Source organism: Salvelinus fontinalis, chromosome 32, assembly GCF_029448725.1.
Source record: "Salvelinus fontinalis isolate EN_2023a chromosome 32, ASM2944872v1, whole genome shotgun sequence".
Classification (NCBI taxonomy): Eukaryota; Metazoa; Chordata; class Actinopteri; order Salmoniformes; family Salmonidae; genus Salvelinus; species Salvelinus fontinalis.
The window spans coordinates 20,971,125-20,985,182 of record NC_074696.1 but is presented as its reverse complement, the minus strand read 5'-3'; positions in this window follow the sequence as shown (position 1 = coordinate 20,985,182).

Below are 14,058 nucleotides of genomic sequence, written 5' to 3'. Positions count from 1 at the left end.
AATGCCCCACAGCTTGTACCAAGAGGTTTCTATCTTGATTGCGCAAGAGGAAGTGCACTTGTAGAGTAACCACAACCTCCACATCTTGTAGAAGACCAGAGTGAAATAAGTAGTGTTGTAACAATCACCAAGACAACCTGTGAAAAATGTACGCCATCTTTTACCGCAGAACATGAAAAATATTCTACAGGAGCCCTGATCTGGAGACAAGGTTGTCATAAAACAGTGCTCACACACCCCCCACAGACAGTTGTGCACATGCACCGCACACACACTGACACACATGCACGCATGCACAAATACACACAAAAATTATTTAACCACCCTATGAAAGTAAGTGATGCAATTTTTGTATCTATAAATTCCTAGGATTGTTGACAGTGAGGGAGAGCCCATAAGAGCATTAGTCCAATTCTCATGCATGTCTATTAGAGATCACAGTGAGTAATGTCTTCCAACAAATCTGGGATCAGGGGTGCTCAGGCGCCCCTTCTCCAGCGAGGTCATTTCCTGTCTAGCCCTTCACATGAATTTTTCTCTCAGTCTGTCAAACTCTGATGGGAGGAAGCTCTCTCTCTCCCTCTCTTTCTCTCCATCTCTCTTTCTCTGTACGCACAAGTGTGCGCTTGCGTGTTTGTGTACATGTGTGTGTGTGTGCATGTGTGTTCTAGGACTGAGAAGGAGATGAGAGGAAGCATTTATAAGGCCAGAACTCTGTCTGAGCCCAGATACAGCCCTGGTTTGTCCTTTATCAACCTTGCGTACATTTCTTACTAAATTCTGGCATACGTGGATATTCTAGGATTTGTGTGTGCCACAAATTATTGGGATTTATCAAACAGTCACATGCAACATATACACATGTTTACATTGATAAATCAGAGCAAAATTGTATTTGTACCTACAACCAATATAAATGGACAAAGCCATCGATCACATGACGCCATTCATTCCTATGTGAAGATTTTAAAACGCATTGAAGCCAAATTAAGTCGGTTAAGATGGCGTCTTATGGAGACGGAACATGCACAGTTTAAGCTACTCCAGGAAGTACAGCTGCAGGCTAGTTCTCCCCCCCCCCCCCCCCCCCCCCCCCCCCCCCCATTGAGTAACTCAAGTTGAAGGCCGACCGAGTACTGCAGGCTGCCATTAGGGACTAAATTATCCTTATCCTTATAACAGCACCTTACCATTCACATTTTATGGTAACAAAAAAATATATATATATTTCATGCATGTTTTGGTGACGTTGGAACCAGGCCATCATAGTTCCTAAAAGAAAGCTCAATGGCAAATTTGGTCACATTTCTGTAAAGTTGTGGGCAGAACGTTGCAGCGACTTTTCCAAACTAAATATAGTGCACACTGGCAGTGCATTTTGTAAAATTGATTATCATTTCAAACAATTTAAAAGAAAATGCTACAGCCCACACTTCTATGTAAAGTATGAACTGTTGTTCAATATTTTGTTTATCAATACATGAAAATGTGTTTCTATCTCCTGCTTTGGAATAGGCCCTGAAATGAAATAGGCCAGGCTACGCACACTTTCCTGTCAAGTTCAAAATTGATAAAGACCAATCTCTTTGGGAAAACAGGCACACACAAAGTTTGGAGTACTGTTGTGTGAACTCAGCTTTGATAAATGACCCTGGATCAGTGGGGGGGGGGGGGGGGGGGGGGGGGGGCACACTGTCCGTAGTGCTGAGCTATTAACCCACATTTTGTTTTTTGGGGTTATTAAACAACTAATTGACNAAGCGAGCCATAAAAGCACTAATTGCTCAGCACTAACTGTCAGTGAAGTTTCACGAGTTACGCTAATAGAATAAGGTATTTCACTGTCATTAAATGAGTGTAGAAAAGCTCTTTGTAATGCAGTTAGTCAATGTTAGTTATGAGGCAGTGGAGGCTGGTGGGAGGAGCTATAGGAGGACAGGCTCATTGTAAAGATTGGAATGGAATAAATGGAATGGTATCGAACATATCAAAGATATGGAAACTACATGTACGACTCCGTTCTATTCCAGCCATTACAATGAGCCCGTCCTCCTATAGCTCCTCCCACCAGCCTCCACTTGTATAAGGGTAGTGTTAATGTGCCAACTAACAGTGTGGGCCATATAGTCTACACAGTTTAGTAAAGTTCAGTGAGGTATTACTGAAATATTGGTGTAGAAGAACTTGAAGGAGGAGAGGAGGAGAGGAAGAGTGGAATAAGTCACACATGGCCTGGAGAGAGAAATGCGTTTTCCTTCTGTCTGAGAGCTGGAGAGAGGGAGAGTTTAGATAAAAAGAGGGAGAGAAGAGAGATAAAAGGAATAAACAGATATTCAGTGAAGGGTGCTGGAGAGAGGGGGAAGGAGAGGGAGCGAAAGACAGAATAAACATATTATAGACAGAGATAGAGAGGGAAAGAAAGAGGGGGAGAGAGAAAAATGATAAACAGATATTCAGGGCAGAGAGCTGGAGAGAGGGGGAAGGAGAGGAAAGAATAGACAAATATTACTCAGAGATGGAGAGAGGGAGAGAAAGAGAGAGAGAAGGAGTGAAAGAGAGAGAGAGAAGAGAAGAGACGGATATACTTGTAGATAGAGCCTCTAGTCAGTGAGCTATAGTCTTCTGATGCTGACCCAATTCCAGGCTCTCACAAAGAGGTCCATTCAGGACCCCGGACAGGGTTGTCTGTCAGTGTGCCTGAGCACAAAGGTGGACACAGTCTGGTTTCATCAGCTTTTCTCTCTCATCACTCCTCTCTTCCCCACAGCCTTGGACTGTCCAGTCAGCACCACACAGATTACATTTCACCCTCAACACACAGAGAGAGAGGCCTCATTCTGTCAGAGAGAGAGCGAGAGAGAGAGAGAGAGAGAGAGGCCTCATTCTGTCAGAGTGGGAGAGAGACAGAGAGAGAGAGAGAGAGGGGGGGGGCCTCATTCTGGCAGAGAGAGAGAGAGGCCTCATTCTGTCAGAGAAAGAGAGAGGCCTCATTCTGTCAGAGAGAGAGAGAGAGGCCTCATTCTGGCAGAGAGAGAGAGAGAGAGAAAGAGCGAGAGAGGCCTCATTCTGTCAGAGAGAGAGAGAGAGAGAGAGAGAGAGAGAGAGAGAGAGAGAGAGCGAAGCCTCATTCTGTCAGAGAGAGAGAGAGAGAGAGAGAGAGAGAGAGAAGCCTCATTCTGTCAGAGAGAGAGAGAGAGAGAGAGAGAGAGAGAGAGAGAGAGAGAGCGAAGCCTCATTGTGTCAGAGAGGGAGAGAGAGAGAGAGAGAGAGAGAGAGCGAAGCCTCATTCTGTCAGAGAGAGAGAGAGAGAGAGCGAAGCCTCATTCTGTCAGAGAGAGAGAGAGAGAGAGAGAGAGAGCGAAGCCTCATTCTGTCAGAGAGAGAGAGAGAGGCCTCATTCTGGCAGAGAGAGAGCGAGAGGCCTCATTCTGTCAGAGAGAGAAAGAGAGAGAGAGAGAGAACAAAGCCTCATTCTGTCAGAGAGAGAAAGAGAGAGAGAGAGAGAGAGGCCTCATTCTGTCAGAGAGAGAGAGAGAGAGAGAGAGAGAGAGAGAGAGAGAGAGAGAGAGAGAGAGAGAGAGCGAAGCCTCATTCTGGCAGAGAGAGAGAGAGAGAGGCCTCATTCTGTCAGAGAGAGAAAAAGAGAGAGAGAGAGAGAGAGAGAAGCCTCATTCTGGTAGAGAGAGAGAGAGAGAGGCCTCATCCTGTCAGAGAGAGAGAGGTTTAATAGGTTGCTGTGAATGTGGTAGTAATGCGTAAGTGAGATGATATCTAGGTTATTGAATGTTTGTGTGCGAGTGGATGTGTGCCGATGTTTAGGTCATGAAGGTGTGTGTGTGTGTGTGAATGAGACGGTGCAGTATATAGGTTGTCCAGGTTTCCCTGCTGTAGAGTTCAGGTGTTGAAACAGCCTATCTAAGGCAACACTCTCCCTAGCAGTGTGTGTGTGTGTGTGTGTGTGTGTGTGTGTGTGTGTGTGTGTGTGTGTGTGTGTGTGTGTGTGTGTGTGTGTGTGTGTGTGTGTGTGTGTGTGTGTGTGTGTGTGTGTGTGTGTGTGTGTGTGTGTGTGTGTGTGTGTGTGTGTGTGTGCATAGAGGTGTTATGTGTGAGAGAGAAGCAGAGCTGTTTGTCTGTTTTGAAAACCTTATGTATCCGTATTACACACATATTTCATTATGTAACAGAACTGAGACAGTTTGAGTTGAACTAGTTCACAGGGCTAAACAATGGAGTCTTTAGGTCAGCTCTATGGCCTTTGGTTCTCCCTGGGAAGACACACAAACATGCACACACACACACAAATATAAAAACGCAGCGGGTGATTTGGCCTTGAAGTGATGATTTACCACCCAGCTTAGGGCTGTCTGAACACACACACACACACACAGAACGGGTGAGGGGGGGCTCTAAAGTAATGATCTGCCTCGCACACACAAAGGGGCGGAAGTCTCCTGATTGGAGACACATGGCGGTTCATTGTCTGAAAACAGTTCTGCAATCACAGCAGCTTGCTTTTCTCTGAGGACCTCAAGACTCAACAAGCATTAACTGTATGTGAAACAGACCCCCATGCAAACACATGAAACAAGATGCATCTCATTTGGGCCTATGACAATAATCAAAAGAGATGATGGTACAGGAAGTGGATAGATGATCTCTTTGTGCTTTTGGTTGGTCTTCAACTCCAGACTAACCCATTGAGAAAACTCAACAAGTAACACACATTCCATGTCTGCTTGGTGCATTGTGTGTACATCTAACCAGCTTGAGCAAAAGAGTTTTGGATTGGATAGAAGAGAGAGAGAGAGAGAGAGAGAGAGAGAGAGAGAGAGAGAGAGAGAGAGAGAGAGAGAGAGAGAGAGAGAGAGAGAGAGAGAGAGAGAGAGAGAGAGAGAGACAGAGACAGAGAGAGAGAGAGAGAGAGAGAGAGAGAGAGAGAGAGAGAGAGAGAGAGAGAGAGAGAGAGAGAATAAACAGCTTGAGAAAATGGAGGGAGAAAGAGTTATGGAGATTTCGAGAGGAAGAGAGATGGGAAGAGGCAGTTGGAGAGGGCGAAAGAGGGGGATGAGGTGAGAGAGAATTGGAGTGGAAAAGAGAGAGAGAGAGTCTGTCAGACAGAGAAAGCTAGAGCGTGTTGGAGAGTTTACATGAGCAGCAGCTGTTTGGATCGTTAAGTGCTTTAGCCCAAGTCAGAGATCACTGATCGACAGTACACCACACTCACTGTATTAACTCTCCCTGTTCCTACTGGCCCAGTGAGCGGGTTTGCATGTGTGGATGTCCAAATAAGTGAGTGTCTACACCTGAATGACAGTGTGTTTGAGTGTGTGACTGTGTGTCGGCATTAGTCCTGTATTATGAGAGGGCAGGGAACACCTGGGCCCCTGTTCTCCCCCTCTCCCTCTCTCTCTCCATCCCACCCCACATCCCCCAGCTCGGCCCAGCTGGTTCCCATCGAGGGAGGGATGAGGGGGCAGGCGGGAGGGAGAGAAGCAGGGAAGGAGAGGGCTTTGCACTGACTTTGCTGGACTATCAGTCTCATCTCACATGCAACGCTAATACAACATACTTTGAAAAACCCAGAAAAAATAAATCCAAAAGGCTCATAACATTACAGTCTGCACCATCTGGAATATACATTTTCTGGTCCCACAATCCTGTTTCGGTGGAACTCCAGTCACCCTTGACCTTTTGGGTGAACACTGTGGCTTATAGAGGAGGGGGTAAGGGGCCCGAGGGATACTGGGGGACTTCAGTCAGCCTTCTGAGAGTAGGCAGGGGGAGAGGGAGAGAGGGAGAAGGGGTTCCACATCTGGAACACATTATGGAGCGCACTATTTATCAGTTGAAAGGAAGGGAAGAGATACAGTACAGAGACAATGTGGAGAGCAATAGAGAATTGAGGCGAAGAGAGAGTACAGTGAGAGAGAGAGAGAGAGAGAGAGAGAGAGAGAGAGAGAGAGAGAGAGAGAGTGGACAGTGAGAGAGAGAAGGGGGAGGGAGGGGTGTCGAAGGAAAAAGAGAGGGCTTTGAAAGCCTTTCATTGCATGTGTCTGATACAACATGTCAACACACATAATGGAGTTGAATCACATCATTACACTACAGGGACATTATGTCTATAATCTCCACACTCCAATCCATTGTTGTGTGAGATAACACCACAATGCACCACAAATATGCTATGCTAGTCATAAAAGAGCAGGACCACACACACACACACACACACACACACACACACACACACACACACACACACACACACACACACACACACACACACACACACACACACACACACACACACACACACACACACACACACACAGTCATACCACATCACCACATCCTCATCGGCAGACTCGATAGCCTTGGTTTCTCAAATGATTGCCTCGCCTGGTTCACCAACTACTTCTCAGATAGAGTTCAGTGTGTCAAATCGGAGGGCCTGTTGTCCGGGCCTCTGGCAGTCTCTATGGGGGTGCCACAGGGTTCAATTCTTGGGCCAACTCTCTTCTCTGTATACATCAATGATGTCGCTCTTGCTGCTGGTGATTCTCTGATCCACATCTACGCAGACGACACCATTCTGTATAGTTCTATCCCTTCTTTGGACACTGTTAACAACCCTCCAGATGAGCTTCAATGCCATACAACTCTCCTTCCGTGGCCTCCAACTGCTCTTAAATGCAAGTAAAAATAAATGCATGCTCTTCAACCGATCGCTGCCCGCCCATCCAGCATCACTACTCTGGACGGTTCTGACGTAGAATATGTGGACAACTACAAATACCTAGGTGTCTGGTTAGACTGTAAACTCTCCTTCCAGACTCACATCAAACATCTCCAATCCAAAGTTAAATATAGAATTGGCTTCCTATTTCGCAACAAAGCATCCTTCACTCATGCTGCCAAACATACCCTCGTAAAACTGACCATCCTACCGATCCTCGACTTCGGCAATGTCATTTACAAAATAGCCTCCAATATCCTACTCAATAAATTGGATGCAGTCTATCACAGTGCCATCCGTTTTGTCACCAAAGCCCCATATACTATCCACCACTGCGACCTGTACGCTCTCGTTGGCTGGCCCTCGCTTCATACTCGTCGCCAAACCCACTGGCTCCAGGTCATCTACAAGACCCTGCTAGGTAAAGTCCCCCCTTATCTCAGCTCGCTGGTCACCATAGCAGCACCCACCTGTAGCACGCGCTCCAGCAGGTATATCTCTCTGGTCACCCTCAAAGCCAATTCCTCCTTTGGCCACCTCTCCTTACAGTTCTCTGCTGCCAATGACTGGAACGAACTACAAAAATCTCTGAAACTGGAAACACTTATCTCCCTCACTAGCTTTAAGCACCAGCTGTCAGAGCAGCGCACCTGTACATAGCCCATCTATAATTTAGGCCAAACAACTACCTCTTCCCCTACTGTATTTATTTATTTTGCTCCTTTGCACCCCATTATTTCTATTTCTACTTTGCACATTCTTCCCCTGCAAATCAACCATTCCAGTGTTTTACTTGCTATATTGTATTTACTTCGCCACCATGGCCTTTTTTTGCTTTTACCTCCCTTATCTCACCTCATTTGCTCACATTGTATATAGACTTATTTTTCTACTGTATTATTGACTGTATGTTTGTTTTACTCCATGTGTAACTCTGTGTTGTTGTATGTGTCGAACTGCTGTAAATGAGAACTTGTTCTCAACTTGCCTACCTGGTTAAATAAAGGTGAAATAAAATAAATAACTAAATACATGCTGAAAGAGAAGACATCCTAATTAATCAATCATTCCCGAGGTGTGGTATATGGCCAATATACCATGGCTAAGGGCTGTTATTAAGCACGATGCAAAGCGGAGTGCCTGGATACAGCCCTTAGCCGTGATATATTGGCCATATATCACAAACCCCTGAGGTGCCTTATTGCTCTTATAAACTGGTTACCAATGTAATTAGAGCAGTAAAAATACATATTTTGTCATACCAGTGGAATACGGTTGATATATCACAGCTGTTAGACAATCAGCATTCAGGGCTCGAACCACCCAGTTTATAATACAGGATACACTCTTACATTCATGTATTCACATCCACATGACTCAAGTTACAATCTGTACAGATCAGCATAGACCAGTTGTAGTTGATTACAGAGAGAGTGTTTAGCATTGATGTCATTGGGGATCAGCACTGAAACAAGATGCCATGTATGTTAGTTAGGTATCATAACATCTGAAGTGCAGCTGTGAATGATCTCTGGTTTCACTGCTACAAGCCTGACAATCCAGACTAGTGATCTCTCTAGGACTGGCCTTGTAGAACAGCACCCTCTGCTGACAGTGTGAGAAACACTATGGGGAAGTGGTGCAGAAATGTTTCTAGACTGCATTGACCACATTGAACCTGTAGATGGAACCATTTCCTATGAAAATATAGGCCATGTCATCACACTGATTAAATTTATTAGTATTTTTTTATTTAACCAGGCAAGTAAGTTAATAACTAATTCTAATTTACAATGATGGCCTACCCCAAACAACACTGGACCAACTGTGCACCACCCTATGGTACTCCCAATCACAGCCAGATGTGATACAGCCTGGATTTGAACCAGGGACTGTAGTGACACCTTTTACACTGAGATGCAGTGCCTTAGACCACTGCACAACTCGGTAGTACATCTCTAGAACACATCAGCAAGCTGACATACATACAGTACATAAGTAGACGCCATTCATAATTTGATTCACTGTGTGTGTGTGTGTGTGTGTGTGTGTGTGTGTGTGTGTGTGTGTGTGTGTGTGTGTGTGTGTGTGTGTGTGTGTGTGTGTGTGTGTGTGTGTGTGTGTGTGTGTGTGTGCGTGTGTGTGGTTAGACCACTGTTGTTGAGGGTGGGTCTACTCTGCATTAGGCAGTGGTCGGGGTGTGTTGTTACCATGGAGGCAATCATTCTGGTCAGGTATGTGGAGATTGGTAATTCTGGTCAGAGTTTGGAGAGTGATCTCTGATATAAACATAAACACACGCTAGATAATAGCTATGCACACAGGGAGATCAAATCCACCATTAGATCAATCCAGGGATTAGGTTAGGGCAGGGTCCTCACCCAACAGCAGCTAGCCTTTCAGACAATCTTTTTTCTGCTTGTTGTTTTCCATGTCTGTGTTGTCATAGCAGTAGGCTGGGGCAGGAAGCACTCATGCCATGCAAAGGAGGACATTTGTTTTGTTTAGTAAACAAATGTAGGAGTGAAGCTAACTAAAGCGGACTAAAGCAGTTCATTTGAACGGTGTGTGTTCCTTCCCAAATGAGAACGCTCCAAAGAACTGCTTGTCAATAGCATGAAGTATGTGTAGCTCAACAGGTAGCACAATCACATAGTACAGTAGTACAGGTTCTCTCTCATCTCTCTTTTTCTCTTACACACACGGCAACATGGACGGATGGACCAACAGACAGACACACTTCGAGTATATAGATGACTGATTGGGAGATTCTCAATTGGGTAAAAGTATCTCCTCTCCTCGACTCCTCCGTCCTCTGTGAGCGGGAACTGATAAGTGGTTGAGTGATCAAGGAGAGTGTGAATTCGTTATTAGGAGTCTGCACCCCTCCTCCATTACCTACTTCAGCAGAGGATGCACAAGAGTATCCTCCCGGCAAGTAGCGCGGAAGTGTTTTAAAATCTGCCACACTCCCTTAGAATCAGTTGTTGATTTAAAGGGGATAAGAATGCACACATTTAAAAACGATATGCTACTTATGCTTTTCTTCATACAATATCTTGAACAACTAGCTAAATGTGTTTCTATCACTACACATTTATTTTAGGATTCCAACACTGTAAACATAATTTGACTGATAATGTGCGAGTGGAGAAGGTGACTCTCATTTCATAAAAACACATTTGTTTCCACGTTTCCTTCCTCGCCTCCACTCCTCGATTACCTTTGACCTTTTTCAAAAGATGTGAGGAGAGGACGGAGCCAAGGAGACGAGCAAAACCAATTGAGATTCTCCCATGGACAATCGATTTAGGATTGTGTCAAACTCATTCCAAGGAGGGCCGGGGGGTCTGAGGGTTTTCGCTCCTCCCTTGTACTTGATTGATGAATTAAGGTCACTGATTATTAAGGAACTCCCCTCACCTGGTCGTCTAGGTCTTAATTTTTTATTCTCCCCAATTTTGTGATATCCAATTGGTAGTTACAGTCTTGTCCTATCCCTGCAACTCCAGTACGGACTCGGTAGAGGCGAAGGTCGAGAGCCGTGCGTCCTCCGAAACACGACCCCGCCAAGTCACACAGCTTCTTGACACAATGCTTGCTTAACCCGGAAGCCAGCCGCACCAATGTGTCAGAGGAAACACCGAACATCTAGCGACTGTGTCAGCGTGCATACGCCCGGCCCGCCAGAGGAGTCACTAGAACTCGATGAGACAAGGACGTCCCTGCCGGCCAAACCCTCCCCTAACCAGGGCGACGCTGGGCCAATTGTGCGCCGCCTCATGGGTCTCCCGGTCGCAGCCGGCTGCGACAAAGCCTGGGATCCAACCAGGGTCTGTAGTGACCGCTGTGCCACTCGTGAGCCCCATCTAGGGCTTAATTGAAAGGAAAAAACAAAAACCAATCAGTGTAGATGAAGGGGAGGAGACAGGTTAAAGAAGGATTTCTAAGCCTTGAGACAATTGAGACATGGGTTGTGTATGTGTGCCATTCAGAGGGTGAATTGGCAAGACAAAATATTGAAGTGCCTTTGAACTGGTATGGTAGTATGTGCCAGTCACACCGGTTTGTGTCAAGAACTGCAACTCAGCTGGGTTTTTCACGCTCAACCGTTTCCCGTGTGTATCAAGAATGGTCCACCACTCAAGGACATCCAGCCAAATTGACACAACTGTAGGAAGCTTTGGAGTCAACATGGGCCATCATCCCTGTAGAATGCTTTGGACACCTTGTAGTCCATGCCCCCAATGAATTGAGGCTGTTCCTAATGTTTGGTATACTTAGGTCACACTAGTCACATGTTACACTAAGAGAGAAACAGTAATGGTGTCTTTTTGTAGGCACTAACTCCGCCATGGTTTGGGAGTATAATATATATTTTTTTAATTGTGTATAGTTTTTGGATAAATGCCGAAAATAAGATCTGTATTAAACACAGGATTAGGAGACATATACATTTTGTTGTGAAAACAGACCAAATTATTAGGGTGAGGCAAATGGGCTACTAATAGCTTACTACACAACATACACTTAGTATTACTTTCTTAGCTACAGTATACAGTTGAAGTCGGAAGTTTACATACATCTTAGCCAAAAACATTTAAACTCTGTTTTTCACAATTCCTGACATTTAATCCTAGTAAACATTCCCTGTTTTAGGTCAGTTAGGAACACCACTTTATTTTAAGAATGTGAAATGTCAGAGTAATAGTAGAGAGAATTACTTATTTCACCTTTTATTTCTTTCATCACATTCCCAGTGGGTCTGAAGTTTACATACACTCAATAAAAAAAATTGGTAGCATTGCCTTTAAATTGTTTAACTTGGGTCAAACATTTCGGGTAGCATTCCACAAGCTTCCCACAATAAATTGGGTGAATTTTGGCCCATTCCTCCTGACAGAGCTGGTGTAACGGAGTCATGTTTGTAGGCCTCCTTGCTCACACACGCTTTTTCAGTTCTGCCCACAAATGTTCTATAGGTTTGAGGTCAGGGCTTTGTCATGGCCACTCCAATACCTTGACTTTGTTGTCCTTAAGCCATTTTGCCACAACTTTGGAAGTATGCTTGGGGACATTGTCCATTTGGAAGACCCATTTGCGACCAAGCTTTAACTTCCTGACTGATGTCTTGAGATGTTGCTTCAATATATCCACATAATTTTCCTCCCTCATGATAACATCTATTTTTTGACGTGCACCAGTCCCTCCTGCAGCAATGTATCCCCACAACATGATGCTGCCACCCCTGTGCTTCACAGTTGGGATGGTGTTCTTCAGCTTGCACGCGTCCCCCTTTTTCCTCCTAACATAACGATGGTCATTATGGCCAAACAGTTCTATTTTTGTTTCATCAGACCAGAGGACATTTCTCCAAAAAGTACAATCTTTGTCCCCATGTGCAGTTGCAAACCGTAGTCTGGCTTTTTTATGGTGGTTTTGGAGCACTGGCTTCTTCCTTGCTGAGCGGCCTTTCAGGTTATGTCGATATAGGACTCGTTTTACTGTGGATATAGATACTTTGTACCTTTTTCCTCCAGCATCTTCACAAGGTCCTTTGCTGTTGTTCTGGGATTGATTTGCACTTTTCACACAAAAGTACGTTCATCTCTAGGAGACAGAACGTGTCTCCTTCCTGAGCGATATGACGGCTGCGTGGTCCCATGGTGTTTAGACTTGCGTACTGTTGTTTGTACAGATGAACATGGTACCTTCAGGCGTTTGGAAATTGCTTCCAAGGATGAATCAGTCTTGGCTGATTTCTTTTGATTTTCCCATGATATCAAGCAAAGAGGCACTGAGTTTGAAGGTAGGCCTTGAAATACATCCACAGGTACACCTTCAATTGACTCAAATGATGTCAATTAGCCTATCAGAAGCTTCTAAAGCCATGACATCATTTTCTGGAATTTTCCAAGCTGTTTAAAGGCACAGTCAACTTTGTGTATGTAAACTTCTGACCCACTGGAATTGTGATTACAGTGAATTATAAGTGAAATAATCTGTCTGTAAACAATTGTTGGAAAAATTACTTGTGTCATGCACAAGGTAGATGTCCTAACCGACTTGCCAAAACTATATTTTGTTAACAAGAAATTTGTGGATTGGTTGAAAAACATGTTTGAATGACTCCATTCTAACATTTGTGCGCAAATTTTGACATCAAACTTTAATATCAAGGTCTGCCATTCCCGTATTTATGGTGCTTTCAAGACAACTTGGAACTCGAGGTAAAAAAGGTTGAATCATGACGTTGTCAGTGATCTTCAGGTCGTAGCTCTAGAAAGCGGCTCGAGTTCCGGATTTACAGTTCCGAGTTTGTTGAAAGTTCAAAATGTATTTTCCCAGTCGCATCCAATTTTTTCCGAGTTCCCAGTTGTCTTGAACTCAGATTTTGCAGTTCCGAGATAACAGTTGTTTTGAGCGCAGCACAAATCATTCTTCATTGACAGCATGGCCAATGTTTAATGTTTATAATTTTAAACTAGGAAAAGAGACCCTTAATCTTAGACTTGGGACCACACAGCCACTCAACTGAATAGCAGGCTAATGATTGCCCTGCAATGCTTGCAGTTAGCCACGGATTCCTTCCAAACCACTCATTGTTGAATTTGCGATTTCCAACTTGTTGTGTAATGTTTACGTCCAATGGCCGATAAGCACCGATACGTTTAATCTATAATTTATCTTCCTTCTTTCTCTTCATAAAACAAGGATTAAAAAGGATTTGCCAATAGATTGTTGACTTGATTAATGATGATGACTGCTAGCTAAGATTTTAAAAGTATGATGTTGACATGATCAGTCCAATCAAAGCTACTGTACATATAACGTGATTTGACATCATTTTATCTGTGGCCAATGATCTTGAGCCTTCTTAGATGGGCACTTCTAATGTAACTATTCGGCAGCACCCAAAGGGAAGGAATTTGAAAATAATAGCCTAGGAACAGTGAGTTAACTTCCTTGTTCAGAATGATAGATTTTTACCTTGTCAGCTCAGGGATTCGATCTTGCAACCTTTCAGTTACTAGTCCAAAGCAATAACCACTAGCCTACCTGCCGCTCCAATGAGTTACTACATACATCACTACTGGTTTACTACACATCTAAACAGCAATCAAATAGTAAAAAGGTTTTGTGTAGATATTGTGTAGTAGTGACGAGCAGTAATTCAGTAGCACATTTTCATGAGCGCGAGCTGGCCCTACCACCTGGAAAGTATTTTACCACGTCATTGTACGGTGGTGTGTTCAAATGTACCGGCCCCCTTATATTTGTTGAGTGACGTATGCTCTTTTTACTCGCGAGGCATTGGAGTAAAA